General features: G+C 38.8%; 1 pseudogene; it reads right to left on the bottom strand.

Annotated features, from left to right (window-relative positions):
• Nucleotides 1–21,862: 21,862 nt before the first annotated feature.
• LOC121459830 lies at nt 21,863–22,283 on the bottom strand (annotated as a pseudogene).
• Between the last annotated feature and the right edge of the window lie 301 nt (nt 22,284–22,584).

Genomic DNA, 22,584 nt, shown 5'->3' with positions numbered 1-22,584 from the left:
ATTGGCCATTCAGCTGCTTATCAGACCAATCAGGTGCTTTAGGCAGGCAGGGTGAAACAGATGTAACACATCTTTATTTAATTAAGCAGATGCAGCATAAACAAATGTAGTGCATCTTTGCCCAGTTCAGATAATATTCCACAACACTGTGTGCTCAATCTCTCCTTATTCTATGATGTCTAAAGGGACCACTGGCCTGCACACCAAAGCCTCATACAGAGCTAATATACTCCTCTTGATTGTCTTTACTCAGTGTGGAAGATCTTGGCCTGAGTTCACGCTCTTGGAGCCAGCCCAAGAACTATCATTTCTTGTCTTCCATCCTATATTCAAACATCAGCCAAAGATTAGAGTTTATAACTACTATATTTTTCTCAGATTGTTTTCACCTCCTCTCAAAAAAAATTTCTCAGAACTCTTTGGAAGATGTTAGATGAAGATGCTAGAGTGATTTCACCAGCCTTTCCTCTCTCCTTACATTCCCTCCCTGATCACTAAAATCATCTTTCTGAAGCTATGTTTTATTTTCATCATTTTGCGGCTTGCTTCTGTCTGTTGCTCCTAGATACATAAATGATAGTATTTAAATATGTTAACACAGACTCCAGCTTATGCTGTTCTAATCCTAGTTCATCTGGTCTCTTGTCACTCTTCATAGAGTGCTCATAACTATGTTCAGTATACTGCCTTCAATTCTACTTAACAGGTTCTCTGTCCTAGATAGTCCCCATCTGGTTTCCTTAGGCCATGTCAAATTGATATAGTTGTGGATAATATTTTATTCCTCTGCCCTGGACATATACAGCATGATGGAACTATTAGGAAGCTGAGAAGACAGGAGAAGCTGTTGCCAGCAAATAAGAGATATGGGCTCTATATCCTTATAGGAAGACACTCCAATGTGTTCTTTGCTTTATCACAAAGGTCTCTGTATTGGATCGTTTTATGTCAACTCAACATAGTTACAGTCATTTTGGAAGAAGGTACCTCAGTTAAAAACATAAGCCTAGTCTGACCTGTGGGAAAGCTTATATGCATTTTCTTGATCGATGATTCCTACAGGAGGCATAAGCTTGAGGTAGATGGTGCCACAGCTGAGCAGGCAATCCTGGGTGCTGAAAAAAATAAAGGATGAGCAAGGTATATGGAAAAAGCTAGTAAGCAATGTTCTTCCATTGGCTTCTGCATCAGTTCCTGCCATTCTCAGTAATGGAGTATGACCTGAATGTTGTAAGATAGAATAAACCCGCCCCCCAAGTTATGCTCTGTCAAGTTGTTTTAGCACAAGAGAAACCTTAAATCTGTTCACAATTATAAGTGACTCGCCAGGTCTCACAGTGTCCATCTACTTCTTAAGTCAAGTCTAGAACTTCTTTTTCCCATGTATCTGACCAACTCCACAGCTTGGCCTCAAAGGATCAACATTCATATGGACTGGTGGGCAGACCCTGTTTCCTAGATCACATAAAACACAGTCATTCCTGGATATCACTTTGAAGTGACGTTCACTGATTTTTGTAGCCAAAAGAGAGTCCTTTGTTTATTTGTTTTTTTTTTTATTAAACTGTGCCATTCCTGATAAGGTTGTTTATTTTCTATTATATTTTGTTTTTGTTGTTGTTTTATTTTGTTTGAGAACTGGTCTGGCTATGCATCCCTAAACTGGCTTGATCTGTGGCAATCCTTCCTCCTCAGCTCGCTGGTGCTAGAACTTCAATATGAACACCACACTTAGAGTAGGGCTGTTTCCTCATAGTCGTGATGTGCACTATGGTCCTGTTTCTAGTGTCCCTCTGCTTCTGTTTCTAGTGACACTCACTGTGTCAATAGTTGCCACATTTATTGAGGCTTTTCTAGCAGGGTGAGTGATCTGATTTGTGAGTAATTGCTTGAGGTGTTTATTTTGTAGGTGTGAGATAGCACACCATGCCTGTTGACAATGATTTTGTTGTGAGGGAACTCCCAGGAAGGCAGTGGCTTCTAAGATAATGACACTGTTGTCTTGGAGCAGTGTGTTCTCCAGTTCATATGCTCTCATGCTCCAAATCAGGTACATGGCCTCTATGCTTATTTTCTTCCTGTTTCTTTTGATGGGTGGCAGAGACATTCATTCTAGTTTTGAAAGGCATATTCCATATAGGTGTAGAGGAAAATGATCTTTTCAGTGCCTTTAGAATATTAAACACTTCCCTATCCTGGCTCCAGTTTCAATTAACCATTCAGATTTTCATTTGCCTCCCTGATTTTACAGACACCAGCTTTATTCTGTCTCTCTTTACATGAAGAGAAGTATCTCAATCTGCTAGTTTCTTTCAGGTTGAGCAGTTCAGCTTGGCTCAGCTTCCCTAGGAGATGACTCTCAACCCCGCATAGTTAATGGGGCACACACCCACTGCCCCCATGACTTCCGCTCCCTGGGGTTGCTTTTTATCATGGGTGTCTTAATATTTCACTCAGATTGCTTTCCGCAAAGGTAGAGGACTCCACAGTAATCCCCCACCCACACCTACGTTTCTAACAGTTCTTGAAAATTATTCTTGTCCTTCCTTAATATTGATTTCTACTTTTATAGACATTGTATTCCCACTCTGTAATTGCTTATTTTCCTTTTATCACTTTATTCCCTTAAAAATATCACTCCAACAAATAATTACACAGTTCAGAATGGAGGATTTCTTTTTAGTGATGAGGACAGGGCAAGTGGCCAAAACAATCCTCAATATAAACCTGTGTGACAAAGTGGAAACAACTCTTTATTACTTGTTTATATTTTTATTTAATTTTAGCTTGACAGTTCTCTCATGATTTTGGCCTTTTGCCAAAAATGTTTTCTAGGCCACATTTTTGCCTTACATTCAAGTATCTGTCTTTATCTTAATCTTTCCTTCAGAAGCTATTGACATTGTAGAAAGAGTTTTCCTCACTTTCTTTAACAAATATTTTGAACATTACCCACTAATGCTCTGTCTGGTACTCAAGTAAACCTTAGGGGAATTGCACTTTAACAACTGTTGGCTGTCCTGAAACATTCCCTCTTGTAGGGAAGCTCACTGGGTCTCAAAATACTAAAGGTGGGCTTGTTAAGACACAAGAAAAGTCATGAATCTCAGGAGGCACTAAAACTTGCAAGACTCACAAAGTTCCCACGTCCCAAAGATGAATAAGCAGTCAGGACCACCGAGGAAAGAAGGCTCAATGTGCCAATGCCCAACTAATCTTTTGGACAACTCCAGGGTTTCAGCATCTATGGCCACCAGAGCTGGACTATGCTTTCTGTGAGCTGCCTTTGATTTAACCACACTCCTCGAATACTGTTCACTAATATTATTGTCTGTAACCCCAGTAAGCTGTCTGTTATGGGTTCCCTATCTGGGAAGAGAAGAGTTTGTGTGTCTCTCCCAGTGTCATACAACACATGATGAGTTTGTCATACAGAAGACAAATGCCAAATGCTTGGATCTTTATGGGATAGCACTCAGCTAATTGTTGCCTCTTTGCAACTCTTGACTCTGTCTCACTCCCTAGTCACCTGCCTTAGTCTAGTGCTGAGGCTACTAGAGGTAATTACATTATTTTAACATCATTTCAGAGATTTCTACACTCTTCCTTGTGGATGAATTAGCAAACCCAGTGTTAATTCTTGAGACTGAAGAATTGTTTCTTGTTCCTTTGTTTTTATTATGCAGGGAAAGAGAAGAGGATATGTCATAAAATTTTTATAGTTAAGATTTCAGTAGTGTTCAGAGGAAGAAGAGAACTAACTCTGCAACACAGAATTTTGGCAGAGTTGCCTGCTTTGTCATTTGCAGGCTCTTGTGGCTGTTTCTGGAAGCAGATGACATTTCATGCTGGTCACATTTTGTGTTGGAAGTCCTTTAGTTCCTGAGTCAGTTCTGCAACACAAGCAGCGCTGAGCCTTCATGCAGATGCTTCTGTGACAACGATGGAGTCTAATATAAAAGGGACCTTTGCTGTGCCTTATAAAGATCTCCTTGCTGAAGTGATTCTGTTAAACAGTGCAGCAAATGTTCTTCTAAAGTACTTCTCCACACTGCTCTTTTTCTAAAGGTCTAAGCCCATTTGTCAAAAGATAAATTTGATGCAGCCCACTGAGATTCACAGTATAAACTCCACTGTTTTGGGAACTAAGACTCATAGGGTTACTTACAGATCTCCTGTCGCTTTATCATGCTTATTACTTCCAAAATTTACCCATTCTTTAATTTTATTTCTTAACAATTTGCCTAAGTTTCTATCTTCTTACCCACAACTCAAAATTATCAACTATTTATGCTGGAGTCTTGAAACACATGCTGTTTCCTTGCCACTCTTTGGAGTTTTTTAGTAACTTGATACAAAAAATTAGGTTTAGCAACTTCTTATAATGTCTTTGGAACCAGTAGCCTGTGCTAAATACTGGGCCATAGTTAATGCTGCATGATCTGAGATTAGAACAAGAACATACAAGCATTGCACTGTAAGATTTTCCACTCACGTGGATTTGGTCCACTTGAAGGACAGTCTTTACATAGATAATAGTTTTTCTTCTTGTGTGTTTAGTTTCCTAAACTATGGAGTGACGTGTCATTATTTTCTGAAAGTGTGTTGATAAGAATAGCATCATTGGTGGTTTTACATGCTCAGACACTGTGTGTGATGCTGCTGCAGTTTGCCCACAGTCCACGTTGGAGACATACGGCTTCATTGGTGATTTTACATGCTTAGTCACCATGTGTGGTGTTGTTGCAGTTGGCCCACAGTACACCTAGGAGACATACGGCTTCATGAGGCCCATTTTGCATTAACACACTGAGTCAAAGAGGTGGCACACTTAATCAGAGACACAAAACGGCCGAGATACAGAAACTAACTTAGTCCTGATTGAGTTTTTCTCTGCTCTGAGGTCATCTTATGTTAAATTTCAACATAACGGCAGACTCTTTATATACTTCTCTCCTCCCTGAGCTTGCTATGCCAGCTCAATCTTCTGATCTTCTATACTGTAACTCCTGGTGTGATACACTCTCACTACTAAGGCTCAGACACACTCTTCACTTACATATGTGTCACAAATAGTCTCTGAGACTCAGTGAATTCCAAGTATCTTTCCCCAGCTGACCTGAGGGTTTAATGTATTTCTCTCACTCAAGTTAATGCTAACATTATTAGTAACGGGCATTACTAAATACCAGGGTGTTGGGAGCGCAAAGTCCTTGTACTCACAGACCTACAGGGAAAGCAGGAATGCTAAGCACACAGGAGCGTCTGCTCAATGGAATGGATACATAACCTGTTCTTCCATCCAGAAGATGGAAGGATTGGAGGTGATTAAGAGCCTGACGGTCTGTGTTATCACTTGGGCTAGGCCATATCAAGCTCCTACAACCAGGACCGGAGACGGCTAATAATCTAACTGGCATTTGCATTATCTGTACAGTTGGGGGCTTTCCCAAACTCCCCAAGCAGGCCCAGAGATGACTCATAACCCAAATGACCCCTACGGAATGTATGACTGAGACCAGGTCAGATCCTTCCCTGGGCCCTTAAACTAGGACAGAGAGCTTATTTCGAGAATCCAGCTTCTGGGAAGAAATAGCACGTGCCTTGAATTGAGTTTCTGTGTAATTATGCTTTCCTGTGCATTGGGGATTGTATTACACCTGGAAACTTCCAGATTGCATTGTGTTTAAACATACTGGCAATAAACTGCCTGGCATCAGACTCAACCTGAACCAAGTTTGCAATCTCACCTCTTTGGGGTTCTTTCCCTGCCTGACACTTTCAGGAACTCCCTTAGCTTGGAAACACTGACACCTTTTTAAAGCAAAACTTCCTTATCTACATTCTCACCCTAAGTGTGATGACCCTTTCCTTTCTCCCTGGAGCTCCAGGCTTAACTCAGAGAAAACTCCCTTCTTATATCTGAGTGTCAGTTACATTCACTTTTTTTTTTAAATAGAAACATTAAGTTTGTAATAACAATATTGGGAAGTTGAGCAGCCTATAATTAGTGATCCTAGAGAAGCTTAATAAGGAGAACCCAAAGAAAAACATATAGGCATCCTCCTGAATATTAAACTTCAGCAAGTGATGAAAGGAGACAGAGACAGAGACCCACATTGGAGCACAGGACTGAAATCTCAAGGTCCAAATCAGGAGCAGAAGGAGAGAGAGCACGAGCAAGGAACTCAGGACCATGAGGGGTGCACCCACACACTGAGACAATGGGGATGTTCTACTGGGAACTCACCAAGACCAGCTGGCCTGGGTCTGGAAAAGCCTGGGATAAAACCGGACTCTCTGAACATAGCAGACAATGAGGACTACTGAGAACTAAAGAACAATGGCAATGGGTTTCTGATCCTACTGCACGCACTGGCTTTGTGGGAGCCTAGGCAGTTTGGATGCTCAACTTACTAGACCTGGATGGAAGTGGGGGTTCCTTGGACTTCCCACAGGACAGGGAACCCTGAGTGCTTTTCGGGCTGAGGGGGGGGACTTAATTGGGGGAGGGGGAGGGAAATGGGAGGAGGTGGCGGGGAAGAGACAGAAATCTTTAATAAATAAATAAATTAAAAAATAAAAAAAATATTGGGAGCTGCAAAAACAAAAGTAAACATAAATTCTTTGCAACGTGTCACAGTCCCATTTATTTCTCTAAAATACCCACTCTTGTTCCCGAGGAGAAATCTGTAAACACAGACAGAGTTCAACACTCCCCGGATGTAGGTTTGGGAAGCTCTGCATTCAGAATTTGCTACTTCAGAATTGGCTGTGGAAAATCGCACCACAGAGAAAGGGTAGGCATTTGTGTCCTGTTATTCTGTGCTTGTCCTAGCAGTCTGATGATGGGATGTGGGCTGGAGAACTGAGAATCTTCTGCTGTCCATTTTGACTTAGTAACTAGATTCCTCTCTTTTCTGAAATCCCCTGTCCTTTAAATTCATGCTCTGATTGATCTCTTCAGTCCTATTCATTTCCAGGATAGAAGTGAGTGGCCAGTAGCTAACACTTTTCCACTTCTTGCTTATTACTATTGTAGACCACCAAAGTCAGAAACCAGTAAGATCACCCGAAGGTCAGCTGTGCTTTGTTCTGGCTTCCATCTCTCATGCACCCTGATTCCTGAGGGCTATGTTCTGTTTGCTGAGCACCACAGCTAAGGTTGGCCATGCCAACTCACTTCCTGCTTTTCTCCATCAGCAACAAGAGGATGCAGTCCAAGTTCCCAGCATTTGCTTCCCTATTGTGATTCCACTGTAGTTAACAGTTCCAAGAATATTAACATCCAGATGCACAAATGACTAGAATCTCTGCTGTTCATTAGAACTGCATTATACTTTAACACAAATTTCTTTTTCAGTTTACTTAGCTTTCCTTCTTCAATCCTCTTCCCCAAAACCTTTCTCTCCCCTTTCCCTTCCCCCCATATCCTTTCCCCTCCCTTCCCCTCCACATCTCTTCCTTTTCCTCCCCTTCCTCTTTCCTCTTCCTTAGCTTTCCTCTGGCCTAAGCTGACTCCCCACCCCTCTTCTTCTTCCTTTCTTCCTTTCCCCTTATTGTTCCAGATTTTTTTGTCCTTTTGCTTCTTACCTGGTGTCTGAATGAAATGAATTTTCACAATCTCTACATCATACAATAGTTTTTCCTCTGATCTTAGAAACTGTAAAGATGTGTATAACAAGGAATATTTTTTGACTGTTAGAAGGGATTGTAGGACACTGGGCTGAAGGGAAAACGGTGTGAGAAATCAATTCTTTTAGCTCTGGAATCACGGATTTTTCTCAGTAGAATTACATCACTTGATGTTGCTAAGTCTTCATTTCTGTAGTGCTTAGATAACCATTTTGCTATAAATTAATAACTGCATTCCTTGTTAATTATTGATGGATAGTAATTAAAATTCTGGTGACTTGCAACTTTCTGGAAAATAGGAGATTTTTGTCATACCGTCATGATCAGAGGACTTTTAAAACAGAGACTTTGAAAAAAAAAAAGCCCTTAAAAAACCCACTTCCCAAATCTGGACTTGTTTTTAAGCCTGTTTTAGATAAGTTATCATCTGTGGAGCTTTCTTATATTGTAGAGTTCTAACTGCACAAATTTATTCCCAGGCCACTGTAACAGACCTAACAATAAGCTCAAGCAGTTTTGGATTTTTGCAACATTAGCCAATGTTAAAACATATAGCATTTTTTATTAAAGATTTCATTTTATTTTCTCTCTCATCTCCTTTAAAATTCCTTTCCTTGATATCTACTTCTATGATATAATAATGACAACAGAGAATAGGTACCAATATCCAACATTGGCTTTATGAACTATACATACATGACTTGTATTCCATTACATCATTTCATCTCATGCAAAGAAATTTCAGATATCATTCTTCCAGATGCCATTGTATGGGGTACAAGGTTGATCCAATCAGAAAAGTGTCATGTGCTTCAGGCCCCTACATCCCCATCTAGTTGTAGAACAAATGGGAACTTCTTTAACTAAGTAGGTGGCAAGGAGAACATTCCAGACTCACCCATATTCATTCCAGCACAAGTGTGAGGAAAGATGTAGCATAGCAGTGGCAAACTTGTTATACATGACTTTCCAAAAATACAATTCATCAAGTTTCTGGGCTTTTAAAGGTAGAAATGTAGCATTGCAAGAAGCTTCACACATATCAAAATGCTTCTTATTGTTTCCAGCAGCCTGTGTTTCAGATCATGTCATACACTTATACATGTCATACTCCCGAAAAGGTCAGGTGCTTCCAGGTCAAATGTCAAGAAAATAACCAGGAAAGACTGTTGCTCCCTCTAAAAGTGCTTCAACAGATTCATCTCTAAACCCATACTAATAGCAACCTTGTGTATCAGAGATATTATTATGGAATTTATTTTGAAACTATAGACTAGGGGGAAAGTAATGAAGATCAAAGGAAGCATAGAATTCCACAGAAGTATAGAATTTTCCACTTGATAATATGTGAAACCATTATTCCTTTCTATCTATAAGACTGGAGTTTCTACATGACTCAGAATATATCCTAAAACATGAAACATTCAATGTCTGACAACTGTGGATCCATGCACAAGTGCCCTTATGATCTTTGTGACTTAGACTGCATAATTAATATCAAGATAGATTCATTTCACGGCGGCGGTAAGCATAAGGAATGAATCTCAGGGAAAAGGGAAACCCAAAAATTAGTGAGAGATCAGGGACAGAAAAATAAAACAATGTGTATGTAACATACCAGTTGGCAGCTTGAGATAGAGTTACAAAGCAAAGCTGGCTGAGAAAATTCTTTATTACCTTACACTGAAGTTATACCGATTATTTCCAAGTTGATGTATACTATGTGCGCTGATGTTTTCTAAGTTATGTATATTATGTGGACTGATGTTTTCTGAGTCGATACATACTATGTGCACTGATATTTTCTGAGTTAATGTATATTATGTGTACTGAAGTTTTCTAAGATGATGCTCACTATATGGATTAATGTTTTCTGGGTTGATGTATACTATGTGTACTGATGTTTTCTGAGTTAATGTATACTATGGGGACTGACTGGGAGGTTTTTTTTTCTCCTAGTCTGGTTATTGAGTCATATATCATCTTCATTCATTCTAATCTAGTATTTTTCAGTAACACAAAAACTGTTTAGTTACGAAGCACAAATTGTTTCTAGAGCTTTGTAAACTTTCAACTTCTTTATAATTCATCATGACTTTTGAAAGCAGAACAAGAATATGAAAAATGACCTGGGTACTTTCTGAATTCATACCTATACATGGTCACTAAGTACTGAACCCATGAAATTCACAACAGTGTAGCTCTCAGGAAAGACAGAGGCCAAAACATCTATGCAGAGTTCTAAACTGGACACAAAGATACCCACACCTTATCCTAAATTCTTGAGAGACTAAGAAGGATGATAATGAGTTCAAGCCAGCCTGAGCAACCTAACCAAATCCTACTGAAAAACAAGTTCTTTGCATAAATAAATAGAAAAATGTTCTATTTATCATATAATTGATTTCTCCTAATTCTTAGGATAATGTCCTAAATATTTCCCTTACATTCATTATGACATTATATATCCAACCAGAAAATGCTAGGAAACGGGACAACCTTGTGTTTGCTTGAGTCAGAAGTGTTTAGCAGTATTATTGCACATTTATCACAATGCCTTAATCAAGATCAGAAATACATACACATATAACAAAATTGAACTTTTTCCAAATTAGCTACTCATTTATTATATGTGAACTGAGGCTCTTAGATTCTGAATCTGAAGCAGGCCCACCCATACCACCCATACCTCAGGTGGGAAAAGCAGATGCAAATGATGAGGCCAAACTGGCTCCCTAAAGTTCAGTCATGCAAAAAAGGTCTCATGATGATGAACATCAAAAGACAAAAATGTGTCCCGAAGCCATTGTCTACTTAGAAGATTATTGGAAACTTTAAAGGTCTGGCCTCTAAGGTTTCCTCTCAGGGTTCAAAAGAAGGGCTCTACAAAAAAACAAAATGAACTAAAATCTGAGGGTTAAGAAATCTACTCACAATAAGTTTTTTCCATCTATGTCTCTTTATTGTTTGCTCGTCCATGTCCTCTGCTCTAATTCTTCTGTCCTGACTATAACTTCTTAGCCCGAATTCTTTGTCTCAATTCTAATTCCAATTACAGTTCTCTGCTACCTCCTCCTCCTCCTTCTCTTCATTTTTCTTTCTCTGCTAATTTCTGCGATACTTCAGCTCCAACTTCTGATCCAGCTTCTGTCAACTCTCTTTGTTCTCACCCATATATATATATATATACACACACACACACACACACACACACACACAAACATATATATATACATATACCCTCACAAAATTTGGCAGGCATAAAGAGTAACCAGGCAACCTATGTAAATGGACAAGGAAATTTTATGACCCTTGACCCTTTAGCACATTCTTTCAAATATAGCAATTTCTGAGGGCCTTTTAGCTCTGAAGTTTACACCTATTGCTATAAGTGGTTGAAACAAAGGAGAAATTACATTCTAAGGTACATAAAGCTAACAGGACACTGGAGCTTTTGTCTGACTCTTTCCTTTTACAAAGTTGGGGAGACAAAATAAGGCACAGTATCCTAACTATTTATACAAGATTTCAGCAGGGATAAAGTATCAATAAAGGAAGTGTTGATTGAATGGCAAAAACATATTACTTTTGTTGTAATAACAGAATGTTAGCATATAGGATTTCTAAAGCTTCCTCATATCTCCCTTGCATGTACTTTTAACTTTTTTTTTTTATCTTGGCCATTGGGGAGCATTAGTGGAGAGCCTGCCTCTACTTGGAAGGTTCTGGAAGATGAATTCCATGCTGCCCCTTGCTGTCCATTCTGTTCCTTCCTCTTTGAGGTTCTCTTGTAACAGTGCCAGTTGCCATGGTGACCCTGCTTTCTTTGAATGCTTCCCAGAATGCCACTAACACCAGAAACTGGGCACAGCAATGGAAATATATAGGCACAGCCATGAAGTCCTTTCAAAATTCAACAAGTGTCCTGTAGCCCTGCTTTGCAGTCTGAAACTCGGCCTACAGATTGGTAATATTTATTCATCTGGCTTATTTGCTTAGTTCCTAGTTTCCACTCCTTTCTGAGTAGCACCTTTTTCCTCTTAAGCATCTTCCCACATCATGTGTCTTCAAACATCTTTGCTTATTTAGAAGGAAATGAATGCCACAGGAGGTGTTCACAGTAAGAATGTAAAGGATCTCATCCTTACCAGTAATGCTTTAACATATCTCACCAGTACTCAGACATTGTTGAATACCTGCCCAGGGTAGGGAATATTGCCCCCATGACCTGTGTACCTATGACCTTCCCTATAAGAAAAGAAAGAAGGAAGTGTCTAATGTCTAGACAAGCAAATAAATAAAGCATATATTGAATGAATAGAGAAATTTATTTGGCTAACTTGTATCTAAACATCTCTCTCAAAGCATTCAGTAACAATGGTGGGGAGGCCATGGGTTTGCAACAGAGTGTGGAGGGATATATGGGATGGTTTAAAAGGAGAAAGGAAGGAAGAAATGCTATACAGTTCTATTATAATCTCAAAAATAAGGAAAGAGTAAGTGAAAATAACAGTGTCACAGGGAAATTATAAAGAGTACAGAATTCTTAGAGATGAAACAAAACTGGAGTTTTATGTCTGAGCTAAATCTTCTGACGTCTCCTTTTTTACAATGTTTAAAATCAGCATACAGTCAACAGAAATCCTAGTTGAGGTTTTAACTTCTGATCTTCAGAGGGAGGGTGAGATGCAGCATTGTGTTTAGAGATGCTGGATATATGGTAAGTCAGAGACACCAGGGTGAACCTCGGATGCTGTGCAGGGTATTTAGAGATGCTAAAGAGCTAGTAAGCCATAGTGAACCTCAGATGTTCTTCAGGGCACTTAGAGATTCTGAATAACCGGTGAGCCATAGACACCAGGGAGAACCATAGATGTCCTATAGGCCACTGTGTTGCTAATTTCCTAAGCCCTGACAATTAATTGATCATGTGGATTGAAGTGCTGAAAGCATTCTTTTTGACAGGGACCTCATGTAGGGCCTCAAGCTATCAATCCTCCTTTCAACATTCCTTGGAGCTTGGATAGGTGTTAACCACCAAGACTAGCTCTAATTTTAATTTAATTTTTTTTTGGTTTTTCAAGACAGGGTTTCTCTGTGGCTTTGGAGCATGTCCTGGAACTAGCTCTTGTAGACCAGGCTGGTCTCGAACTCACAGAGATCCGCCTGCCTCTGCCTCCCGAGTGCTGGGATTAAAGACTAGCTCTAAATTCATTTTTATCTCATAATATTTTCAACTTACTATGAGTATTTGGAGGATTTAACTCCACAGAATATCAAAAAGATACTTGTATAGAGAATTTGAAAGAAATTGTAAGGGATAGGAAGTGGGAGACAAGCACATGTTTTGCTAATACACATACGGTTTCAATATAATACATTTTGCACACACACACACATTTTGGTAGTTATGTACATGTTGTGTTCACCACATATTTATTCACTAAGAGTTCATTTTAATTTTCCCAGGAGTCATTAGAACTCTTTCTAGATAATCCTTCTTTGAAATGAAGTTTCAATAAATGATGCCTCGTTTTACACCCAAGTTTCCTAACATTTAGATACAATCATATAAAACTCTGTTGCTATTTTCTTCCCTTTGCCTGTGCCCTCACATTTGTGTTAGTCACCTGAAATGCGTCTAGAGATGGTAGGAACTGTAGGAGACTTTAGCTAAACAGGACTTCCTAGTCCCGGGAGTACATCAGGCTCAATTCCTTCTGGGATGTCTGTCTTCCTCTTTGAGCTGCTGTCTGCTCTGATCCTGAATCAAGAAGGTTTAAGGAAACCTAAGGCAGGCAGGATTCGGTCCTTTTTATCCCCTTCCTCTCCTTTGGCACACAGCTGACAGGGAGCGCCCTTCTGTTGCTTAAGCTATGGTTATGCCCTCTTGGAGTCAGACCCAGTCAGCGTTCTCATGGGGCCCAGTCAAGGTCGTTAGGAGTTAAAATAAATGTGAATAGATGGAATTTCTGAACCACTGTGAACTCTAGAAAAGAAAAACATGGATACAAATGAAAGGTGGTCATTTCATTATTCCAGGGTTGCCTTTGGAGTTGTTGTCTGTGTAGAATTGAACGAGCCGCAGAGTCACAAAGACCTGGGGGGTCATTTTACTTCTGGCTTTAGAGTCTCCTCTCATCTCTCATCTCTCCTCTCTCTCTCTCTCTCTCTCTCTCTCTCTCTCTCTCTCCCCCCCTCTTCCCTCCCCCTTTCTCTCTCACTCTCTGACTAAACACAGTCTTCAGAGGGGCTGAATCTAAAATGAGAAACTAGCTAAATCAATAAAGTTTCCACCCATAGCCAGGCAGAAGATTCATTTCACATATCAGACAGAATTTGAAGTCATGGGTTCTTCTGTTTAGTGGGCAAGGTGTTTTAGCACAGATACACAGCATTAATAAAACAACCAGCACATCAATTCTGTGTCAACTGGGTTCTATTTCTCTGTGATGAATGGTCTGGTGATGCCTAGAGCAAGTTCTTCTGAAAATATTTATTACTTTTCAAATATACTTATTCTATCTCTGGTGTGAATTTTTTAATCACAAAGGATTTAGTGCTTGATTTATCCATGAAGACCAAATATTGCCACAATCTACCTACCCCCTACCAGCACCTGTGAAGGAATTAGTTATGTTTCCTTACAATTATGTATTTTATTTACCATATTTTCAGCAAACATTGCATAAAGGTATGATACATACTTTAGCTATGGCTAAATATCAGCCATAGCTATAAAACTGATTTTAAAAGAAGAAAGGAAAGCAAGCATGAAGGGAGAAAAGAAGAGGAGCACATGTTTATTTAACATACCTTCAAGAGGAAAAAACTCAAAATATTTAAAAAAGTATTGAGCATGTTGGGTAGTTCGACAGTTATGGAGAACAAGCCAAAATCCCAGTTGTGGTCAAATATCTAGTGAGTTCTCTTACTGGAGTCAGATATCTGCTGAAGTCCACACTGGTCAGTAAACAGGATGTCTGTGCTGTGACCTTTAGCTCCACCTGGGAAATGCTTCTCTTCACCGCACACTCTGTAGAAAATGGGTGTTTTCTTCAGTCTGCCACTATGAAATAGCTGCATATGTTTCTGTCCATCTTAAAATTAACTCATCACTCACTCCAAGAATCATTCTTTCTGAAAAGGATCCCTGAAAAAAGCCAACAATAAACAAACAGATAGGTACACATGAATGTATGCACACACACACACACACACACACACACACACCCACCACTCATGCATATATAGATGCAGGTTCATACACACATATGCATGCATGCGATTCATATGCAAACAAACATGTGCATAGATGTGTGTCTTTGCCACACTTCCAACGGTACCTGACTACATTTGGAATAAATCCTAGTATCCCAATAGGAACACAAAAGTAGGTGGCAGGGCCATGGCATATGGCTTGAGAAATGGGCTGTAAATAAGGCTGACGTGACAGATGTCTGAATTCAAGAAAAGTGTAAGTGATAATTCCTTCAGTTAGCCTGGAATTATTAGACCTCTCACAATGTGATATCAAGTTGAAATATCTGCATTTTAATTTAAAAAAAAATTACCCCCAGATGCTGTCACAGTAAGGAAAGCACTTCATTTTCAAATCTTTAGCATTTCAAAGTGAAGGCATAAAAGGTTTTATTTATCAAAGGAAAGGAACAAGAGTAGGCAAAGCTCATGGTCGTGGGCTGGTGGGTGGGCAGGGATTCTAATCGACAGCTGAAGAGGAAATATGTCTGTAACATCAACTGTCTGTAGCAAGGAAGGGTAAAGTACACATTCCGTTGCTTGCTTCAGATCTTGAACCTGAAAGACATAAATAATATTTAAAAGAATACTATAGAAAGTGCTTAAACATAAGGTAAGAAAGCCTTCAGGGCCTCACAGAAAAACATAGACTCACATCGTTTATCTAGCAGTGTGTCCTCCCTGTTAACATGCAGATATGCTTCTTTAATAATATGTATATGTAAATTAATTGTTGTAAATTACTTTTGATGATACATGAACAGTAGTTCCATGATTCATACATGTTCTTTGCATTTTTCTCAGCCAGGATTATAGTAAGTTTATCTAATGAAAAGATAAATTTCTCAGAAAGAATGGAAAGTTTTAGAAGCTCTAATCTAAGAAAATTTTTTTCCATATGTCTGGCAGCCTGTGAATAATAGCAGAAACAGAGTGTTCCAAAAAGTGCATTCTGGTGACTCTGTGAACTACACTTGCCTAGGAGCAGGGTGTGACCAGAGAATGGGGTGAGGCTTGTAATCTGCTGTTACAGACAACTCAGCAAAGACAGAGAAGGAAAGAAGTATAAGGGAATAGCATTTACAGAATGGAAAAAACAAACTGTGATACAGCCAAATCCCGTTAACAGCTACCACAAAATGATCAAGAATCTAAGAACACTATTTGTGCATTTCAGAAAATTCAACCCCATAAAAGAATCAAAGAAAGGAAAAGAAGGCTTATCACAAACATCTATGAAAAGTAAGGAAGCTCTCCACTGCAATTTGGAAATAGCAAGATGATTATACAATAAATTCTATTAGATACTCAAGAATAAATATGTCATTGAGTTTAGCAATAAATTAAGGTAATAAAGAGAAAATACCATTATTTAAAATGCTATTGTTTATTACGTAGTAAATTTAAGTTTTTTTCAAATAAGTGTTTTAATAAATTTTCACTAAGACAGAATCATGTATAAACATCTCATTCATATAAAATGGGGGTTTAAAGAGTTAATCTTGCTAACCACACTAGCATATTCTCAACATCTCTCAGCTGAATATAAGTGGCAAAGAGCTGTATCAGTGGTAAAGAACTATGACTTTATCACAATAAAATGTAATTGAGAAAAAGTATTAAAGGCTGTAAGTATTTAGTAATACATGGCTTACTTACAAGGAGTATGTAAGCATCAACTACAAATCTGCAATGAAAAACATTAAGGGTATTGAAAAAAGCTAAAGGTTGTGGGAGCATCCTGGAGGGGAAAATATGTTAATGCCATTTCTGCAACATGCTCAATTTATGAACCACATTGTCATGCATACTACAGGTAAAATCAGATGCTATTCAAAGCCACCAAACTTACTGAATTTTAAAAACAATCTTAAAAATACCAGTAGAGATAACAATAGGAGGTGACAAAACTTCTCTAGCTGTCCTACTCCTTAACTGACCTGTGCAGTTCGTTGGCCACAGTTATCAAACAAATGCATGACTATGCAAATGTTCTGTGGAACACTCATTCCATTTATAGGCATTTAAATGTTTTCTGGTATGATCATATTCACATCTTAACAAGACAAGTCACATGAAATATCCATTATCCATATCAGTCAAAAGTACTATTCATAAACACACAAATAGTGGAATTTGAAGCAAAGATTGCCAAAATATTGTAAAGAATGGATATAAACAACCTGGTCATGCTTCTTTGGGGGAAGTGATTGTGATGAATGGGTGAGTGTAAATTGATGTTTCTCCCATATTTTCAATTCCCTACATCTAAGATATATGCAGCATTTAATGGCTCATGAATTGTTTACCTGGGATTATGTCTGTTGTTTATTTTTCTTTGTGTATCCAATAACACAGGAATATCCATATTTACAAATCTCTGTAGTCAAGAATGACCCCTACATCTTTTGTAATGGGGGAAAAAGGGCTTTTCTCATTTTCTCTTTTCAACATCACTTTGGAATTTCATCAAAAGGAGGAGTCACTGAATACATAGTGAAACCAGTTATGGGAGTGAGTAAAGTCACATGGCTCAAAGAAACATGGTTTCCCATGCAAAGCAATTGAAAATCAAGATGGCTATGAATGGATGATACAGTGTCTGGAATAAAAAGATTAATTTACATAATTCATGGTTTCAAAAATAGGAGTATTCAACTGGCAATTAAATGGAAAAATATTCACAACAACAATAAGTTCAACAAAATGAGTAGTAATTACATATAATTACATACACATTGTGGTGCTCAAGTGTAAAGTCCAGCTAGAATAATATATGAGACTATGTGTAATGTTAGGTAGCTACATGCCCAGATGTTATCTATGTCCGTAACATAACTGAGTGAGTCCAGTTTCAATTAAAATCTACAGAAAACTAACATTATAATTCTAAAATTCATTGAGAAGATTCAAAATGCAAAAACTTGTTGGTAAAATAAGAACAGTTGGAGGAAGCAAACTTAGGAAGAATGAGAATTAAACAACTTTTAATGATGAAATCTTTATATTTCTTTGAAATAGAACTTTTTATAAATGAATCAGGATATAATACAAAAATACATTTGTTTCTTTTTCTTTTATTGTTCACAGACTGATAAGTGGTTGATAGCTGATAGGTGATGATTGTGATAGACAAGTAGTAGATACATAAATAGACAGATATGAGATAAAATATCAATTAATAAGTGATAGATAGACAATTCTTTTATGATACATAAGAGATAATGAATAGATACATAGGTAGGTAGATAGATAAACAGATATTTTCTACATAGAAAAAGTATCAAAATCTATATCAAATAATGAGTTTAGAAATAGATTAGAAAGCTGTTATGATTGGATTCTCTCTCTGTATATTTGTATATTGATATTATAACCTTTGACATACCAAAAGTAAATTCATTTGCAGATAGAATCTTTATAAAAAACAATCAAGTTAAACTATGTTTGTTATGGTGGGGAATAAATAGGATTAGATTCTTATAAAAGGAAATAAATTGAACACAAAATCACAGAAAAAGATGACGTGCAAGAAATTGGGAGAAGAAGCTCTCTACACAGTGAGAATATTCTGTCACAGTTTCCAAAGAAGCCAAGCCTGAACCAACTTGAATTTTTAGCTCAAGACTCCAAATTGTGACTCAAACCATATTTTCATCATTACCCATTCCGTATACTTTGTTGTGACCATCTCTAACAAGATCTAACCCTACTAAAAAAAGTAGGTAGAACTGTAGAACTGATCCAGACAAATGGAAGCAAAAAAATTATAAACATGGAGCCATTATCTCACAGAATACCTGAGAAGTATTTTAGAAAGTAGTTGTAAATCTGTGATGATAGTTTCTGTCAACACAGCACAAGCTAGAGCTATGCAGAAGAGAGCACCATTGGCTGAGAAAATGCCTCTATAAGGCTGGTCTGAAAGGCCTTTGGGGCCTTTTCTCAACTAGTGATTGGCATTGGAGGGTCTAGTTCACAGTAGGCAGTGCAACCCCTAGCGTTAAGTCCTAGGTATCACCAGAAAGCAGACTGAGCAAGTCATGGAGGAAAGGCAGTAATCAACACTCTTCTGTGACTTCTGTATTAGTTTTTGCTTCCTGGTATCTGCCTTGAGTTTCTGCTGACTTCCCTAAATGAGAGACTACAAGCTGTAAGGAGAAAGAAGCTCTTTATTCCCCAAATTGCTTTTGGTCATGGTCACTATCACAGAAACAGTAAAGTAACTAATAAAGATTTTATTTCTGTGCCCTTTGCACATATTTTTTCAAGGGTAAAACAGTAATTTCCTTACCTGAACGTGTAGAATAATATCAAATATAAACGAATGTATTTTAGAGAATTCAAGCTGTCTAGCACATATTAAAAATAAACTTACTAGTTTATGCCACAGAAATAGTTAAGGAAATATGTGTATGGCCTCATACACTGATTTTATTACTCTGTAAGAAAAAGAAGAGTGGGAACATGCTAAACATGCAGTGATAAGATTGACTGAACTGCACACAGAACAGAATGTGTCATAGCACCTGGCAGCAGAGGTAGGACCTCTGAGAGACAAGCAGCCAATGGTAGAGCATGGGTGAAGGATGAGCCTTTCTGATTATTCATGTCTCTAAAGAAAAGTTGTTGGAAGATAAAGAAACACTTCCTTCAAATAGAACAACATACTGTGCATTTCCACTCTCTAGAGTTATGATGTTTGAAACTAGAAGATGCTGATTAATTGCTTAAGTTCCTTGGCTCTATTTCTCTAAGTATTGTAATCTTGTTCATGATTACTGTTGCATTAACTAAGCAATAGATTGTTTGAAGTCCTGAAGTATATTTTATCACGAAGGTTAGGAACACTAAATATGATAATGTAATTAAAACTGATTGCAAACTATAAGAAAAATAGCAAAAAAGAAATAATAGTTATATTTAATTTAATGAAAAATCATCAATGATGAGCAAAAACAATAGTGAATATTGCTACATGTAATAAAGAAGGAAGAAGCAATAGACGATAAATTTTATGGAAAGCACCCTGGACATTTAGCTCCACACTCATAGCCAGGTCAGCATTCTTGTTCTGATGTCAGTGTATTTTTAGAGCCATGGCTGAGACAGGGAGCATGGAGCTGACTGATAGACCACTTCTATAATAGCGTTGCCCTTGGAAGGGATTTCTTGTCTCATTGACTCAAATATGTCTACTGGAAAATAGGGTTACCAGGAGTGCTTACCTCCTGAAGTTCTTGTGAGTACAAAATGAGTTATATGATCTCTCATGCAAAACATGGCCAATGTTTTTTTTTTCATCAGTTTGATTTATAATAATATATGGTATTCTGGGGACATGTTTATTGTACAAGAGAAACCAAAGGCATGAAATCACACTGTACTTTTAGGTGAGACAAAGATGAACCATTATTAATATTATTATTATTTGTTATTTGACTCCCATGACAGTCTAGAACTGGATGATTATTGATTAATCTTTGTTGGATTGGGTCATCTGCTTCAGGGCCATTGTAGAATAACCTGCTTCACAGTTACATACCATTCCAGTTCCCTCCATGCAAGAAGAAGCTAAAGGGTGGCAAACACCTACACTTGGCAAAGAAACCACAAAAACAAAACCTAAAGTAGTCACTGAAGCCTACTCTAAATGAAATAAATGTCTTAACCACTGCTAAATTCCACAGTGCAAATGATTGTTCTATATGTCTGCAGAACACCCATGAAATTCACTAAGTTTCTCAGGAGTAAAGACACGACTTGTTTAGAAAACCTCATTATTTACATTGGAGGTCAACACTCTATAAAGTTACAATTTAATACAAAAATGTGGGTGAAGCCAGTATCTCACGTTTTATAAATGAACTAACATGTAGAGAGTCCTCGTGCCCTTTTCTACAAGATCACAACGGAATTCAACCACCTTTCACTGTGCAGGCAGGGCTCTCTAGCATTTCCTTGGTGAAGGGCTAATTACAAGTTGCTGAAATCTTAAACATGGCAATGTCACTACCGCTGTCTCTATCCAAAGAGCACACAAATAATTTACAAGAGCAGGTTTTGTATTCATTTTATTTCCCTTGATGGAAGAAAATCAGTCTCTGTGTTTTCCTGTTTATTTGCTTCTCATGTAGTCAAACACTCTCTTGTCTGGACCATTGTATGTCGGCTTCTGTGCCCATTCTCCACACCTTCACGCCAAGCATTCCAAACTCCCAATCTGGCCTTGTCTTTGCCCGACTAGAACACTTTCAGTTCACTATTATTCTCCAAACAGGGTCCCGAGTCCTAAACGTCACTTAGAAGCCTGCTATGTCTCTTCCCCTCTTCCCACGTTTTCTTGCCAGCTACCAGATCTCCCACTCTTTCATCGGAGCTTCACGGCTGACATTTATTCACTTAAAATAACTTTATTGACACTGGCAATACAAGTGCTTTCTCCCTTAGTCTAGCTAATTCATATTTACCTTTAACATATTTTCTTTCTTGCCGCAGTCCCATCGCTCGAGCTCACATCTACACACAGGCAAACCCACATTTACTGCAGGCTGAGCTTTCCCTTGAATGTCAGCTTCATCTTTCTGTCCAAGTTCGCTGGACTTTCTGTGCTCATTGACGGTCTTTCAAAGTAGTTGTTCTTTTCCCGCCTGCCTTTAAGACCAACAGTGGTTCTTGGACGTATGGAAAATGAAATACATTTCCCATTGGGTTTTCTTTCCTGTGGACCAAGGGTGAAAACGAGTCCCCTGCTTTCAATTTGGCTCTACCCTACCCTCCATTGTATTCCGCAGTATAAAACCTGCTGGCAAACATCCGGGGTCTGGCATGCATCGATGGCACTGTGAATGTTCCGCTTCCTGTAGTACTCCACGAGTGGGGTGGTCTGCGTGTGGTAGCCTCCAGGCAGATCTTCAAGGCCTTCTCATTGTCATCTGACCTGAGGATCAGGGGCTCTCCAGTGATATCATCTTTCATTGGCTCCTTTGGAGGGTTGAACTCCTCATGGTAGGACCAGCCACTCTTGGGGTGAATCTGTCTTCCAGTGATCCTCCGGATCAGCAGGGAGTCTGGAATGCTGAACTCAATCACTGAATCAAGCTTCTCCTTCCTCTTCTCCATGAGGTCCTCAAGCATTTCAGCCTGCCTCACAGTCCGAGGGAAGCCATCAGTTTTCCAGCATCTGTCGTCGCCTTCAGCTCCTTGCCCAGCTCTGAACCTGAAGCCACCATGGCTCTCAGCATGTCTCCAGTGGCCAAATGGCAGACATAGAAGTTTTCTGCCAATCTGGGCTCCTGGGTCCCCTTGCCAGCCCCGGGCGGCCCCAGCAACATGGCCCGAATGCCCTTCCGACTCTCTGGCTCGGGAGCCAGCGCGCTGGGAGCCATGTCTGCCAATCTGTATCTGCAATGTGTCTTGCTTTGAAAAAGAAGTCACATAGACCTAGAATCTAATAAATGATTAAGACAATAGATTTGGTTACTTGGGTCTGGACATGTTAATCAGCATTCTCACTGGAGCTGAGTTCCTGGTTCTCTGTTCCTGATTGTGGCTTTTGTCGGTGGTGACCTGTCTCAGACAGCCAGGGTCCTCACACTCTGGACAGTGACAGTAGTGGTTACTCATGCCATTCAATGGTAGCAGGAGAGAGTAAACACCAACCTGAGAAATCCCCAGATTCTCCCCAGG

Source organism: Microtus oregoni, unplaced genomic scaffold (genome assembly GCF_018167655.1).
Source record: "Microtus oregoni isolate MIOR12 unplaced genomic scaffold, Mior012 000019F_ref0000042, whole genome shotgun sequence".
Taxonomy (NCBI): domain Eukaryota; kingdom Metazoa; phylum Chordata; class Mammalia; order Rodentia; family Cricetidae; genus Microtus; species Microtus oregoni.
Note: the sequence above shows the minus strand (reverse complement) of the source record. Positions and strands in the feature narration are given on the sequence as shown.